The sequence below is a fragment of the Chanodichthys erythropterus genome, chromosome 21, assembly GCF_024489055.1.
Source record: "Chanodichthys erythropterus isolate Z2021 chromosome 21, ASM2448905v1, whole genome shotgun sequence".
Lineage (NCBI taxonomy): Eukaryota > Metazoa > Chordata > Actinopteri > Cypriniformes > Xenocyprididae > Chanodichthys > Chanodichthys erythropterus.
The window spans coordinates 23,789,287-23,802,156 of record NC_090241.1 but is presented as its reverse complement, the minus strand read 5'-3'; the positions used below and the strand labels follow the sequence as shown (position 1 = coordinate 23,802,156).

Below are 12,870 nucleotides of genomic sequence, written 5' to 3'. Positions count from 1 at the left end.
TGCATCGTTTATCTTTTTCCACGCAGAAACATACAAATAGAGTAAACAGGAGCAGGTTCTAACAAGTGGACAAATGTGTTAGTTTATATGATCTTCCATGTCTTCTAAAGCCATGAGATATCTTTGTATGAGGGATAATGCAAAATAAAGGCATTATTAACTGAAAATGTTGCCTACTGTCATCTGTTCATTCAAACCTAGTGAGCTGGTTTAAGAACCAATGCAATTTGTGATTCTTTTCATTTCTTTCACTTTTAGTTGTAAAGCAACAAACATAAAATACAGTAGTTACAAAATGCAATGGAAGTGTTTTGGCCAACACTTTTGAAGATTTTGTTTTATGAAATAAGATGAATTGTGCATATAGCTAACAAATGTTACACTTTTGAAGAACTGAGAGGAAATTTTGGGTAAGACTTTATTTTACACTGTCCTTGTTACATATGTTACATGTAGTTACAACAGTAATAACCATAGTAATAAAATAAATTATCCATAAGTACATGCAGCTAACCTCAAACCAAACCTAATGCTAACCCTATTGTAAGTACGTGTAGTTAATTAATATTTCTTGGTATTTAAATGTATAATTGCACTGTGAGAAAGACACCTTAAAATAGTGTAACCAATTTTTGTTAGAATATTCCATAACTCATTTGCCAGAAATTACAGATATGTATTTCAATGAGCATAATGCTGAAAGTAGAAATACCAACTCAGACTCACGAGAAGCTGTAGTGATTCATGTAAGATGACAGAAATTGTAAGAATCCATACAAGTTGGATGGTACAACATACAACCCAAGACTAAAGCTAAGCATGAAGCCCTGCCCCTATAGTAAACCATGATTATAACAGGGGGAAAAACCCCAATAAAGGTCACATATGATCATTAGATCCCATATGTATATCAAACAATTTTGTCATATCATACAAGTTGACATGAGAGTGTGCAAGGAAATACACTACTAGACTCTTACTGGTTATAGAAAAAACAGGTAAAGCATGCATCTCACCCCAGGTCATGTCACAGAAATTAAAACTTGGAACCATAAGAAGCCACTCCCAAAACCAAAGGAGTGGAACTTTCTGGGACTATTACAAAACAAATGTGCAGCATAATGGGCTGTACAATTCATTCTTAAAGGGTTAGTTCACCCCAAAACGAAAACTTTGTCATTACTCACCTTCATGTCGTTCCACACCCATAAGACTTTTGTTCATCTTTGGAAGACAAATGACAAAAATCTTTCTGATGACAGAATGCTGTCAGCTTTTCTTCCATTTACTACTTTTGTAACTACCACTTTGACACTTCAAAAACTTCATCAAGAGATCAGAAAACTAATCCATATGAATTGAACGGTTTAGTCCAAATTTTTTGAAGAGAATCGATCGCTTGTCATGATGAAAACATTTAATTTAGGCTTTTACTCTCATGTAAACATTGATTAGCGAACATAAGCAGAAGCTCAACCTAACTTGAATAACGCACAAGAGCCAACCTCTTCCGGAAGCTCAAACGTGCTGCGTAACACACAAGAATGAACCTCATTGGTTACGCAGCATATTTGAGCTTCTGAAAGAGGTTTGATCTGACAAAATATTATTTCTCTATACAATAAAAGTCAGTAGGGTCCAAAACAAGAGCAGACCTCAATGGAATATTAGGAACATACTTATAAAGCTATTGTGCTGTTGAGGATCTTTTCCTGGATAACAAGGTAGTTGTTGATCGCTATAAGTGACTGAACAGTTCCCATCTGTCCCCATTTCTGCCTGTGTCGCATGTTTTCCCAACCACATTAACCTGACAACATCGAGACATTTGGTCTGTACCTAATGACAGTGTTGAGAGCTATATTTTTCGTCTGCAGACTCTGGCCAAACCAGTCCCAAAATACTTGGAAATTGGCAGACAACAACAACTGAAACCAGGTGTGTAACAGTTTATTGCAATCAGTTATTTGTATACTGCCGAACAGCAATTGTAAGGATTACGAAGCAGAAGCCTCTAAGTGACATCTAAGCCATATCAAAGTGTATCATGCACAAGGCTCAAAAAGAAAAATATGTTTTGGGATTAAGTACTCAAAAAAATTAGAGGCTATCATGTCGAACTGTCTATTTCTAATTCATACGCTGTCATGTTGCAAAAGAAACCTGTCCTCATTAACAATACAACTTTGACAAGTTGACTACACAAGAGGATTGTTTGGATTTTGTATTCAAGTAGGTGCATCATCTGGCAACACAGGTTTGTCGGGTACTACACAAACATGATGTTGAGTGCACATTGCCGGGGAGGGTAGTACTTTTTACATGGACATATTCCAAAGTCGGTGAGGTTGGGATACAAGCTTGGCAGATTATCAGCTATTAAGTACTTGCCTACTGATTTGGACAAGATTGTGGGCTGGTAAGTCTTGAATTTCAGATTGGTTACAGGATGAATCCAGGAGTGAAATCTGTGAATTTCAATGGAGAGGTTGCAGGATGTACTTCAGGTCTCAGAGTTTGCAGAAGGTTTTAAGATACCTGGCAGCATCTGTGAAAACAGGTTGGAGACCAGGGCCATTCCTAGAAAAATAGGGATGTTAAAATAGATACACATGTACTGTTATTGAATCCATGCAACTGACCAGAAACCACAGTTTCAGTCAATACAATCTACAATACATAAATCAATACAATCTACAATAAAATACATAATGGCATGAATGAGATGAAAGGAGCTAAAAATTGTACTATTGTGTTTTCAGATAATCCAGTTTGGGTGTGTTTCACTGCTAAACCTACAACATATTGTCATTTTAAACTCATCTTTAAGTTTACTCCTGACTAGGTTTCTGTGTTGCGCAAGTAAACATGCTTCTGTGGAATGTTATATAATTCTGTAACCTATAGCAACATCAATTTCAACTGGCTTCTCCTTTAGTAACCACATCAGTGTACAGCAGTTATTGGCTTTTTTAAAGGAATACATTATTGTTAAAGAGGTCATACAATACATTTTCTCACCAAGAAAAAAACAAAAAAACAAATACCATTTTACACACTATTTTGCATTATTATAAATATCATTATATATTATGGCTTTTTGTACTTTGTTTTTCAAGTCAAATGTAAACAACAACAACAACAACAAAATAAAATAAATAGAGAGAGAAAGAGAGAGAGAGCACACAATGCTTTGTTGTACAGTAATTTGCTAAGCCTTATCCTCTTTAATACTTTATGAATGTGGCAGGCAGGGTCATGAACACAAAATAGGGCATAAATAACACATAAATGTGGGTGGATATATATTAAAACCAAGGATTTTTTTTAGAACAAGCAGCTTGTCTTTTTTATGAATCTTCTTTTTGGATTTGGAAAGTTTTAGTTCTGAAAGTTGCAGTAAGTTTCCGAAGTACAATGAACTCTTTTATCACAGAAGATCAAGGAAAATATGATTTTCTCACAATATGACTTCTTTAACATTATTAAAAAAAACTTATATATTTATATGTGCTAGATCCAAAATGGTGAACCCTGTATTAGAGATGGATATTCATATAAGTTAATCTGACAGTATAAGTTGATAAGATAAAAATGTACCAGATATGTAGATCTTAGCAAGTACAAAAGGTTCCTTTATTCAAATCTACAATGCAACTTCAGGTACTTTTTAGTCAATACAGCACCTAAAAACAAAATAAATAATAATAATAATAATAATAATAAAATGAAAAAGATGATACAACATCTCTTTTTCTATTCTGGTAATGTTTTCAACTTTTTTTTATATTTTTTCTTATGCTTTGTGCTATAGTCAAGTAACTTCTTTTTTCTTGTAAGCAACACAAATAGATTATAAATTTCAAAGAATTACATGAATATATTTATATAATTAACTATTTCCAATGATATGTAAGCTAATGACCTTGCCAATGAATACGAATTTTTTAAATATCTATTTAAAATGCATTTTAGGAAATAAAAAAGTATTTTACAGATACAAGACTATCTAGACTGGTAATCCAGTGGCCAGTTTCATGAAGCTTATTCATTAACAGGTGTTATGTCCTACATGAGTTTAGTTTAAGTGGATGCAACAATATTAATTGATATAAAGAGCACTAGTCTGGGCCCTGCCACAGCATCACAAACACCTATATCACTTTTTGATATTTAATTTAATATTTCATATTTACAGCCCATAAAACAGAAACAAGATATTCAAAATAGCAAACTGGGAACAATCAGCTACGTGGAAAAAATAACGAGTGGGAAGAGCCAAGGAAGAACAGAAATGGGGGGGATACGAACTTGACAAAGTCAATAGCTCACCAGTAAAAAAAATAATATTAGAATACAGTTCACTGGAGAGCTACTGAATTTCTATAAACAAAACAGTGCTGGCCAAATAACATGGGCACCATGCTAGCATTTTTTTAACAAGAGTTTCATATAAAGTATTTCTTTCCATGTAAAAATGTCCTGCTTGGTTTCTGCATAAGGCCCTTGGATAAAAATTAGGACACTTGCGGTACAAATTGGCAGACTGTAATCTAGGCATTAATAAAAGAAATAACATTTTAATGAACCCATCAAAGGGATTTTCTTCTGTGAAATGTAAAATCACTAATAAAATCACTTGTCAAAGCACACTCAGCTCCTAAGACAGAAGTCTCAAATCAGAAAGAACAGGACAGTAATAAAATTGCTGAAAATTATGAAATGTTCATTTTTAGGACTAATTGATTGGGCAATTTGTCAATGTGCATTTGATTTATTGGGTAATGTAGATCACAAAAATTAAAACAACTCTGAAAATATAGAGTCAGGTGTAATTGAGTTGTTATTCGGCATCACATGCTAAATAACCCTAAATTATCATGTGATGCCAAAAAAAGCTCATATACATTTAAAAAGGATTGCTGAGGTCTTCATAAAAGGCTGTAACAAAGAGAGAAGAAAGCAAAGGACCTTTCCTTTCTTTATTTCTGTGTGCCCTACATACTAAATCTTGATTTCTTTGTCAGGGGATGAAAGTTTCAGACCTGTAGGTCACTTTGATTCCAGTAATGCTTCCACTGGCTTGCACAGTAGACCATCCATGAACTGAATTGTTATTAAGGCTCACATGGACCCTAAGATGTTTAAGTCAGGTTTACTTATGTGACCTAAATCCCAATGCCTGCTTTTCTCTGCAAATATGCATAGCTTTTTTTTTTTACTTTATACTCTTTACCCACCTTTGCTTACAATGACCAAATCTTTCATTATAACAAATCTTTAATGAATGCATCCCCTGTGTTCTGAACATTACCACATATTTTAAAAGTGTGTCACACTCGGAAACAGAAACAATATGGTATTTGAATGCAAATGTTAAAAAGTACAGCAATGCACATTATAGCACATATATAATACATCAGTGCTGAGATATAATGAGTTCTGTTTATCTTGGGGGCAAGGAAACACATGCTTTCCAATGTGATATTGCTCATTTCAGGCTGAGCATTTACATCATCACTCATTCTCGACACACCGTGCTCTGTCTGTACGGAGTGTGTTCTCCCATGGGCTCTGACTGTACTCTACAGTTGAAGTAAAGGTGAGAATGAAAATGTCCAACACTTCAATAGCAACTCCACAAGCTAATGAGAGACTACGCTAATATAGTATCTCCAGTGTTCCCTTTCAAATGGGAACTCTACACTGCATCTTTGATGGATGCTATGGGGACGCCAGTGTATCCAGTGTCTGAAGCACATATGAAAACACTCCAATCTGACTGGTTGGCTAAAGTCTGTGACGTTATTAGCAGAGTCCCCGGAAGCATAAGAGGACGCCTGAAGCGCACATCATCAGCTTTTTTTTGTCATTTTTTTCTCATTTGTATCATTAGTGCATGGTAAATGCAGGATCATGGTAAGTCCTAGCAGGCGTTTTAGTAAATGTGTGCCTCATGTCTTAGGTTTTCGACACCTGAGGACACACACAACCTGAGCATTAATTGCTTGGAAGAGGAGCATGCACTTTCAGTGCTCGAGGGTTCTGCATGTGCTCATTGTGAGAAATTAAAAATGCGAAAGCTCAGTTCAGATTGGTCCCTATTCTCGAAGGATGTGGGGCAAGCATCTGTACCTTATGGCTTAGGTCCCGCTGTTGCCAGGGGCAAAGCAAAGGCTTCTGTCATGGGGATCGCAGGTCGAGCTTACCAAGGAGTTAAAAAAAGGGTTGACTCTTTCTCGCATCTTGATTGCAGGCTCGTGCGATCTGCTGGATCAGGATGTGCTGTCTCTAGAGTCATCCGAACAGGAAGTTGCTTGTGGTAGGCTGGATGAGCACTTCCTGTTAGGCCATGTCCTCCCTTACCCTATGAGCCTTCCATTCCTTATCGACAAATCATGGAACTAATTATATGCAGCCCGGATTTATCCATTTCATCATTCAAACTGAGCAAATGTGGAAGGATAAGCCGAGCGGGGATATGTGAAGATGCCCCCTGTGGGGATCTCTCCCAGGGTGAGTCATCCTCTTTGAAGGCTCCTTCCATGGCATCCAGGCCACTTCAGTCCCCCTCGTGCCTGAATGGCAGGGTGTATGCAGGGTGACAGCAGGTCAGGCCAGGGGGGACCTTGCATTCAATGGCGGTGTTTTTAAAAGTTTTAGATCAGGGCCAGGAACTGTCTCCTGAAGTGTTTGCTGAACTGCGCCACACCACAGATTTTGCACTCCGGGCATTATACAAACAGCATCTGCTATCGGTTGCAGCGATGGTGGTCATGGAGAGGCATCTGTGGCTGAACTTGGTGGACATCAGGGAGAAAGAAACCAATTTTCCTCTTGATTCCCCAGTCTTGCCCTCTGAACTTTTTGGCACATCTGTTGAGAAAGTAGTCAGAAAGTTTAGAGAGATGAGGGCGCAGTCGGCGGTGTTCAGGAAATACATCCCCGCCTGGTCTTAATCCAGATCTCTGGGGGTTCTAGCCCGCCACAGTCTGAGGGTCCCTTGCCCTCCTTTACCAGTCATCTATGTTACCGAGTAGAGATTTTGGCAAATACATTAAAAAAAAGTGGAAGGCGATTCTCCTTGGTATTTTCCACCAATCATTTCCAAATAAAATGGTACGAATCTGCCTGGGTTCTAAGTGTCAAGCAGGGTGTGAGTGCTCCCCTTCTTGTATAGGGTAATTTAATAGAGCTGCAGCCCCCTGCAGTTGCTTGGAGTTTATTACAAGAATTTGCTGCATTATAGTACTTGCCAGCCTATATAAAATTGTGTGCATTTCCCTCAGATGTAGTGTTACTGCCAAGGTTGATAGTGGAATATTTATTTAAAAAAAAAAAAAAAAAACTTGAGTGTCAGACAAGAAAAGGCGGTCACAGCCTGGCCATTTTTCCACAGAGCTCTGCCGCTGGGGAGGGAGGAAGTTTCCTTTGAGGCAGATACTTCCCTTGCAATAGAGGCATAGAAGCTAAGGGATGTTCTAGTTTTGTGGGAGATAATGGCTTAGGGAACGTTACCTTTCTAGACAGTCTGTATATGTATGTGCCCTGGGTGGACGCTCTGATTCCAGATAAGTAATCCGTTAAGTCAATGTATGCTATGTTTGTGCATATTATAGTGAGGCAGGCATCTCCGTGGCATGGCAGAGTGGGTACTTGCTCCCCATAGCGTCGATCCAAGATGCAGAGTAGAGTTCCTATTCGAAAGGAAACATCTCAGGTTTCGATTGTAACAGTGGATTCCTGAGAAGGAGAACGAGAAACTGCCATGCCATTGGGTCTGCCTGCATGTCTCTTTCAGACAAAGAATTTGATGATGTGTGCTAAAAGCATCCTCCTATACTTCCGGGCACTTTCCTGAAAGCATCGTTGGTGAACCATAGTTGTAAGTCCAATTGAACTCTATTGGTAACGAGGGAACTTGCGACCATAGTAAGCTTTGGGAAACGCACTCCAGATTGGAGTGTTTTCACACATGCTTCAGACATGAGATAAGCTGCTGGCATCCCCACAGCATCCATCCAAGATGCAGTGTCTCGTTCCCCTTCTCAGGGAACCACAGTTTTCACCCTTAGACTACAGTAGAATGAAAATGGAAAAGGTTGTGGTAGCAAATTAAGCTCTTCTGCTATTTCCTCTCGTGGGCAGTGAACGCTGCAAATAAGTTCAACATTTTGTTAAGATAGTTTGCCAGCATCCTTTACCCCCAGAGTTAATAATTTATCACTCTTTCATCATGTTTGCAGTTGCTGAAAATATCAGAAAATGTTTGACTTTATTTCACTTGTCCTGTATAATCTTACTTAACTCATGACAAAAGCTTATTTTACAGAATTTTAAAATACATAGTACAATGGCCTTCACATTGATGCTAACCGTCACCCACCACCCCAAAAAAAGTTAAGAAGAAAATAAATTAAAATAATAAAACCAAATTAGAAGATGTGAAGAAATAAATAATAATATTTTTTTGAACAGATTATTTACTATACAAGTCTTACATTACTGTTTTTCCTTGCCATGTTAATGTCACAATCACGCCAGGCTCTCCCTTACTCACTCAGCCTGTACAGTCCCCAGAGTACTAACCACACACACCTGCCACTCATCAGGCCTCATCACCAGCACTATAAAGCACACACACCATCACCAGTTGTCTGGCCTCGTCAAGGGAACACAGACTCTCTTACCTGGAAACCTGTCTGAGAATATCCTACTGTAAGCTTAAGTTGTCATCTACAATGCTGTTCTTTGTTCCAAGTTTGTCTCGTTTGCTCCCTTGTGTGTTTATGCCCGGATTACCTGTAAGACAAAACCAGTTATCATCTTCAAAGATTCCATTGTTGTTAATTATCCATCTCTTCAGTTCTTACCTACATTGGATTGTGTTTCTGCGGCTTCATTTAATAAAGTTACCAGTTTATTCCTCTAACTCTGACATCGTCATTGTGTCCAAACCTTACCATGACAGTTACATAGGATGTCTGAATCTGCTCCCTAGTTCGTTAGCACAATACATCACAATGCAGCACAATACATCACAATGAATCACAATGCCTGGAACCTTCTGCCATTACAAGGGCTGTCCTAATTTTTTTTTTTTTCAGTGCACTGAAATCTTCGTTTTTTATAAATTCCCAGAATGCATCTTTAAAAAAATGTATTATTCTTCAGTCTCTGACTTTTTGCTGTTGTTAATTTAGTAAGTTCTGCATAACCTTGCCATTTTTGCTTTAATAAAAGTCAAAATCGGATGACAAGTGCATATTTCAAAACAGCACTACTTTTTAACAGCTCTGAAAATGCCCCAAAAAATATATTGGTAGTGCGTGTTATACTGCTACATTTTTAACGAGCAACCTTGTAGTTGAGTCATCAGTGTCCCAGTGTTTAGTAGATTTAGTGGCCAAATTCCTGTTCACTATATACTGAATCACATCACAGGGGACAAAGGAGTGGAATGAGGTACAGCCCTAGACATCCTGTGGATTCAGTGGTTGTATTTTGTTTTATAATGTTCTGTCACACTGCTGACAGCCTGGAAAAGATAAAATCAATTTGCCTTCTATACCATGGGGGAATGCAGATGTTGCTCAACTGTGAGACAAATCTGAGTCTGACTCTACCAGAAATGGAAGCATCTTTGTCTCATGCATGAATTTCGTAAATCAATTTACCCACACTGCTACCTCCAGCCAGTATTATTAAAACACAACCAGTTTGCAAAGACTGACATTTTTCCACATTGGTGAGAAAAACCTGTAGAGAGCTACAGTAGCAGTCTAAAAGTTGGTTGGCCTACTTCACATAACCACACTGGTGGGCTGTTTATAAAAAGTGTTTATATAAAGTGTTCTTCATTGAGCAAGAAGTGAATGTTACAGTGCTGTTAAAATGGAAAATGTTTAAAAGCATTAAAAATAGTCTTTTTAAACTTTTAATCATTGAATAATTTACATGAACTTAACTAAATGTTATTTTTGAGTAATTTTAACAATTTATTAAGAGTTATCTTTATCATGTTGTCCTATTGATACTTCACTTTATGTAACCAACTGCGCCACAATGCATTTTGTATAGTATGACTGGCTAAATAAAATTGTTACATTTATATAGCGCATTCTTTGTCACTCAAAGTGCTTTACATATGGAAGGTTGGAATCTCCTCATCAACCACCAATGCACAGCATCCACCTGGAAAATGCAACGGGAGCCATAGTGTGCCAGAATGCCTACAACACACCAGCATATTGGTGGAGAGGAGACAGACTGATGAAGCCAATCATTAAATATATGTGTTGATTAGGAGGCCATGATGATGGACAGAGGCCAAAGGGCAAGTTTAGCCAGGATGCACAGGGTTACACTTTCCAAAGGACATCCTGGGATTTTTACATCCATAAAGTTTAACATCTCATCCTAAGGACGGTGCTTTTTGTTTTTTTGGTGAGTATAGCATCCCATCACTATACTGGGGTGCTAAGAACCACACAGACCACAGAGTGAGCACCCCCTGCTGGCCTCATTAGCACTTGCTCCAGCAGCAACCTATTTTCCAGGAGTTCTCTCACACAGGTACTGACCAGGCTCATCTTGGCTTAGCTTTAGTGGGTGACCACAGGCAAGAGCTGCAGAGTTATAGCTGCTGGCTGAACTTGTCCTTATTGGACCTGGTTCTCCTGACAATAACCCTACTATATGACAAACCGTTTAAGATATGTGCCCATGGCCTATAGATTTTGTCCTGCTGGAATAGATGCCCTAACTCAAGCAAATGAAACAAACAGTCAGACAGACAGGCTCCAGGCTACACACTCGTCCAAATATTCTTTGTACAAATGTTCCATTCACTTATACTATCTCAATTGTGAAGCATAACCTTGTTTCCACAATAGTGGTTTCATTATTGATATGGCTGAGCAATTGCTTTTTGGGAAGCATGGAAAATACTTACTGATATTTATAAATATTTACCGTAAAGAGTTATCTGTTATATAATCACCATATATCACGATCATTTAGGGCTTAAAGGAATCTGTTTACCTAAAGATAATTGAATTTTCTCTCATTTTTCAGATTCCAAAAGGAGTTGTTTACGTCTGGCTTGTGGTCTAATGCATTTTCAAACAGTATACTGTATATACATACATTTAATATGTGCGCACATCAAACAGATATATACATAAATAAATCTCTAATGAGCTAACTGAAAGTTGCCAGAAAAATCAATGTCAAGCTCCAACAATTTAGCACAGCACAGAGTGATTGAAATGCTTTGATTATTTTGCCACCGTGCCTTTCTCTATTAGTTTAGACTATTCCCATGTCCCACAAAAAGGAAACAAATTGTTGCCAGTATGTTATAATTCTCAAATCAAATCTGTGTGGTAATAAACTCCAGTAAGGAAATCCAAGGGTTCTTTCTTTATATATATATATATATATATATATATATATATATATATATACTTTTTAATATATTGTAACATAAACTGACAGTGACTGATGATATGGCTTGTACACCTAATTCTCAAGCTTAGTGGGAGAGACGTATTCTGTACAACCTTCATGTGTCCTTTACACCAATCAAAGAATTCTATTTCTTTTACCATAGCAAATTGCTGCCACAGACTTCAGTCCCAGAGCGAACAAGAGCTAATGCTGAATGTCTGTCTCATACTCCTCGAAGACAGTTGTTTCCTCTGTATTAAAACTGTAATGCACAAGGAAAAACTCAGTTTGACAGCAGGCAAGATGGGGATTAAATATAGGTACAATTCAGAAGGTCTATTGTGCTTTCCAAACAAAAACTTCCAGTGACAAACAACAGTGGACATGTAATGGCACAGACAAATCCTGACTACTGCATAATTACACTGTGTTGTTGACAAGAATATGGGAAGATTTGAACAATTTCTTTTAATACACATTTTGTTGAAGAAAAATGTCACAATAGCCCCATTTAAGAACATTGTCACTGGTTAAGTCATGCGACATTACAGGCTTATACATAGAGTCATCCTGCATTTTTTGTCATGTAAGGCAGCCTTGCAGTCTGTAAGCCTACAAGAATTTATTTTCACCTCAGGCTAAATTGGTAAGTCTATATAATAATCATACAGATTTCTGTGAAAACAGATTTAAAACTTTGCCTGTTTAAAGAGAAAAGTCTGTATATGTAGAACTAGGTTATTATTATCATCAAAAGGAAAATCAAAGTGTAGTAAAATCGATTTCTGAATAAACACAGTAGTAACACTTGAGCAATACATACTGTCCAAGAAGTAAACAAAAACAGCTTTTGCTCGAAAGGGATGATGAAACACCTAAGTTTGCCTCTGACATCTCTGTTGTGTAGGCAGGTTGTTGCTGTCAGACCCAATGCTCATGTTTGTTCGACTGGAAAAGCTCAAACTGTGAAATTGATTATTCAGATTTACTTCTGTTGCTCAATGGGACTGGGAGATGAGCCAAATAGCAATCAGAGGTGCGTCATAGATCATGTGAACGACACGGTTACACATTCCAGTTTAGCGATAAGAAAAGTACAAAGATTTGGCTAAGGGCCATTACATTTCTTAAGTTCGAAATTTGGCATCAACACCCAAAATTGAGGCAAATACATACAGGTATATGCACACAAAAACATTTTTCATATAACTTCCTACTGTTTTTATGTAATCAGATGATATGCAGACATTAATCCAGTTTATAACATTTTACAATCCAGTTTATAACAGTTTATAACATTAATGTATCCTATCCTTTTAAGTTTTTTATTTAAATTATAATTTAAATAATTATTTATTATTATCATTATTGGAAACAAAGCAAAAATGCAAAGGAAAACATACAAAACTTCCAGTACAA

The 12,870-nt window shown here is 37.3% G+C and overlaps 1 long non-coding RNA gene across 2 annotated transcripts; it reads right to left on the bottom strand.

Annotated features, from left to right (window-relative positions):
• Positions 1 to 1,949: 1,949 nt before the first annotated feature.
• LOC137011546 (uncharacterized) lies at positions 1,950 to 12,408 on the bottom strand. Of its 2 annotated transcripts, none has more exons than XR_010893488.1 (4): positions 12,275 to 12,408; positions 11,610 to 11,713; positions 8,691 to 8,802; positions 1,950 to 2,580 (listed from the first exon to the last, which is right to left on the bottom strand). It is a non-coding gene; the product is annotated as an uncharacterized lncRNA (long non-coding RNA). The 2 variants fall into 2 exon arrangements; XR_010893489.1 differs by lacking the exon at positions 1,950 to 2,580 and adding an exon at positions 5,122 to 6,876.
• Between the last annotated feature and the right edge of the window lie 462 nt (positions 12,409 to 12,870).